This window comes from Carcharodon carcharias, chromosome 3 (assembly GCF_017639515.1).
Source record: "Carcharodon carcharias isolate sCarCar2 chromosome 3, sCarCar2.pri, whole genome shotgun sequence".
Lineage (NCBI taxonomy): Eukaryota > Metazoa > Chordata > Chondrichthyes > Lamniformes > Lamnidae > Carcharodon > Carcharodon carcharias.
In genome coordinates, this window is record NC_054469.1 from 210,454,515 (window position 1) to 210,459,317 (window position 4,803).

A 4,803-nucleotide genomic window follows, 5' to 3' on the forward strand; every position below is an offset into this window, starting at 1 on the left:
AACATTTGGAATTCACGTGGAATTGATCCTCTGCATGAGCGAGGTGGGTGCAGTCACCAGTGCCTGCAGGCTGATGCAACCTGGTAAGGCTGGTATCCCTCCATTGATTCTCCTCTATTCCCTCTGTACAGGTCAGAAAGGGCAATCCCCATTGGGAAATTCATTGACCAGTAGTGGCAATGTAGCAAAAAGCTGCCAAGGAATTAGCACAAAGGCTTTTGAAAGCTGACGTGGAAACAGAATGTAAATTAAGGAAACTGATGTAGCATTCAGAAACCTAGACATTTGATCATCTTGCTTTGCTTTTTAAATTAATTTCCCATGCATCAGATTTTCAGTGAAATTAGATCGTGCCATGTATGGGGATCATTTTTAATCTCACACTGCACCAGTGTCACAGCCACAAAATGGCACAGGCTGGGTAAGAAAGTCAATCCTGAGTAATTTAATAAAGTTCCTTTCTGTTTCAGGTGGGATCTTCCTGTACCTGCCCCCCTCCCCCCACCCACCGCCCCCCAGGGAAAGCTGCAGCCGGCACAAATAGGACAGATATCCAATACCCATACAGAATCTTCAGTGCAGAAAACAGTCCAACTGGCTCATGCCAATTTTTTATATGCCACACAGACCTCCTCCCACTCTTAATTATCTCCTCCCACTCAGCTCCCATGTCCCTCTGTTTCCACCTCATTATGTATGCATCATATTTGATTTTTGTGTAACATTCAGAGTTGTCGTTCATTTTTTTTCCATGCTCCTAAACATATTGATCCATGCTGGGCTATGGTTGCATCTCTGCCGGCAGAATTTCAGCATCCTACCCAGAGAGCCATGTTTGAGTTTGGTAGTAAATATGTTCCAGCTTTGATTATCCCATGATAACAATGACAATACTGCCCGCACATGTATCCTTTCCAGCAGGAGCTTCTGTATAAGTGAAGGAATCCTAGCTGATTTGCCTCCCCACCAACCTTAGAAAACTGAGGCCAATTAAAATGTTGCTACTGCAAGGTGATTTAGATCATGAGAGTGTTTCTCCTTGTGGGGAGGAGCATAATTTGAGGCCATCAACATAAAAGAGTCACCGAGAAATCTAATGGGGAATTCAGAGAAAAACTCTTTACTCAAAGAGTGGTGAGAATTTGCAACTCACCACCAAAAGGAATGGTTGAGGCGAATAGTAAAGGCGCATTAAAGGGGAAGCTGGACAAAGAAATGAGGGGTTAAGGAATAGACGGTTATGATTGTAGATTTAGATGAGGAGAGAGGGGAGGAGGCTCAAGTGGAGCATAAAGACCAGTTTAGACTAGTTGGGGTGAATGGCCTGTGTCTTTGCTATCTATCCTATATAGTCCTTAACTCTTATTCTGGTCCACCCTACTGGCACAGACACAGCGAGTTGAATGGTCTCCTCCTCTGTAGTAGTTAATGGTCAGGAATTTCCTTGGAGTTTTGCCTACTTTGTCAATGTAATATTGTCAAAAGTGCAGCAGAAACACCATTTACCCACTTATAATGATGTTACAATGATGGGGCAAGCCCAACTTTGAGGACATTTCTGGCCTATGGTTCCAGCACTAAATGCACTGCCAGCTGACAGAGTAGCAAAGGTACAGGAACAGGCCATGCAGTCCCTTGAATTTGTTCTGCCATTCAATGAGATACATACGTCAGATAGCTCCAAAGCCAGCAACAAGATAAAATAAGTACTAAGGATACAAAATGAGTATTTGCAACTAACCCTGAAGAACCTGAATCAGGACCAGATCTCCTAGACTGGAATTTCTGTAGGACCATTCATCTCAGAGGCAGAATCCACTGCCACATTTGCAGGAATCAGTTGGTGCAAAGCTGCTGCTGAGATATGTGTTAACTGATTGTTCCTGTTCTACCCCCCACATTGCTGCAGACATCCTCCTCATGTCACTCTGTCTAACCATTGGTAACAATTATGCAAATCATACTACTGTGACTACCCTGCCCTCTCTGTGTCTCATATGTATCTTTGGTTTCTCTTCTTATGTCTCCAGCAAATGTCAAATAAGTCACTTAACCATCTCCTGTTCTCCATCCTAGTTTTCTTCTTCTTGTGTTTATGTTTTAATTTTATTTTTCCATGTCCTTGATTTTTGAAATTATGTTATTTTCTGTTCATCTTGAAGAAAAGTTCAAGGCCTGAAACATCCACTGAGAGTTGTTTTCTCCACGGATGCTGCATTGCTCTGCTGAGTCTTTCCATCATTCATTCCATTACTGTTTATGGGACGCTGATGGTTGCCTAAAGACACTCTCAGGGATAAACCATACAATATATTGGTGACATGCAGGACTGTAAAAGAGCACATAAGCTTGGCTGACACTCGGTGCAGTGCTGCAGAAGCAGAACAGTATTGGAGATTCTTTCTTTGTTAAGCTGAGGCCCTGTCTGCCCATTCAGGTACACGTAAGAGACCTCCCCACCACCCATCCCCACCAAACCAGTGCTGTTTGACAAAGAGCAGGGAAGTTCTCTCAATGTCCTGATCAACGTTTGTCCCTCAGCCAACACCAAAAGAGATTAACTGGTTTTCTAACTCATTGTTATCTGTTGACTTTGCTGTGCTCCATGAAAGTTGGCAGAACCCCAGCTCTGAGTAATGTTATTTTGGCTTCTTTCTTGAAAAACAATTGGCACAATCATGAATCCTGATTCATTCCGTATCCCATGCCTTGTTCTGTGGAGGACATTAAGTGGGTGAGCTGCAAATGACCCCAGGCCTTATTGTTGCCACTGACCTAGACAGTGAAGACACCATCTAGTATAACAATAAGCCGTGAAGGCCGTGATTCTCAATCTGTGCCATGAGGTAATTCAGTGAAAACATCGGCTAGAACACCATGTGCAGGATTTCCCGGTCAGTGGGCGGGGTGGGGGTGGGGTCCGCACACCGACGCGTAAAATGACGGGGGGTGACGTTGGGTGGAACTCCCAATGTCACCCCACGTCATTTCAATTTTCGGTCAGCAGGGGTCCAGCCGAATCAGCTGTGCTCCCGCCGACCTGTCAATGGCCAATTGAGGCCATTTACAAAGTAATTGCAGTAGTAGATTGGCGGGCAGGCTGGGAGCCCTGGCGGGCTTCAGAGAAAGCATGAAACCTCATCCACGGGCGGGATGAGGTTTCATGTAGGTTTTTAAAAATTTAATTAAAGTTTAACTAAAAGTGATGGACATGTCCCAACTCATGTGACAGCGTCACATGAGAGGACATGTCAGGGAAATTTTATTTTTCTATTTTTAACATTTTTGAATTTGGCACCAATCTCCCTGAGGCAGCACTCAGCCTCAGGGAGATGAGTGCGCTCTTTCGCGTGCATGCGTGAAAGAGCGCACTCTCGGCTCAGGGAATCCCCCCCGTCCGCACAGGGAGCGCATGGCACTTCCTGGCGGATGTCACACTGAACTTCCCGATGGGGGAATAATTCTGTTCCATAATTCTAGAGTTACAGGGATGGGGAAGATAAACCAAGGCTCTCATTTCTAATCATTATCCAAAAACTTTTTCTAGAGAGTGTAGAGATTGAGTGAAATTAGGATCGTACAAACATATGAATTAGAAGCAGGAGTAGGAACCTCGGCCCCTCAAGCCTGCTCCACCATTCAATAAGGTCATGGCTGATCTGATTTTAACCTCATATTCCTGCCTACCCCCGATAACCTTTCGCCCCCTCGCTTATCATGAATCTATCTACCTCTGCCTTAAAGATATTCAAGGAGTCTGCCTCAGTCACATTTTGTGGGAGAACTCCAGAGTCTCACAACCCTGAGAGAATTTTTTTTTCTCATCTCTGTCCTAAATGGGCGACCCCTTAATTTTGAAATAGTGACCCCTAGCTCTAGATTCTCCCACAAGAGGAAATATCCATTCACACTGGCAAGTCTCCTTTAGATCTTATATATTTCAATCAAGTCACCTCTTACTCTTCTAAACTCCAGCAGATACAAGCCTAGCCTGTCCAGCCTTTCCTCATAAGATAACCCACCCATTCCAAATATTAATCTAGTAAACCTTCTCTGAACTGCTCCTAATGCATTTACATCTTTCATAAACTATGGAGACCAATACTCTACACAGTACTCCAGATGTGGTCATACCAGTGCCTTATACTGAAGCATTACCTCCCTATTCTTATATTCAATTCCATTTGCAATAAATGAAAATGTTCTATTAGCTTTGCTAGTTACTTGCTGCAACTGCATACTAACATTTTGCAATTCATACATGAGGACAGCCAGATCCCTCTGCATCTCAGACCTCTGCAATCTCTCACCATTTAGACAATATGCTTCTTTTTTATTTGTCCTGCCAAAATGGACAATCTCACGTTTTCCGACATTATACTCCATTTGCCAGATCTTTGCCCACTCACTTAACCGATCTATATCCTTTTGTAGCCTCCTTGCATCCTCTTCACAACTTACTTCCCTATCTACCTTTGTGTCATCAGCAAATTTAGCAACCATACCATCATCTAATTCATTTATATAAATTGTAAAGAGTTGAGACTCCAGCACTCATCCCTGTGGCACAGCATTCGTCACATCCTGCCAAGCAGAAAATGACCCATTTTTGCACACTCTGTTTCCTGTTAGCTAACCAATCTTCTATCTATGTCAATATGTCACCCCTACACCATGAGCTTTTATTTTCCACAATGAATTTTGATGTGGCACCTTATCAAATGTAAATCCAAGTACAGCACGACTACAAGTTCCTCTTTATCCACAGCGCACGTTACTCCTACAAAGAACTCCAATAAATTG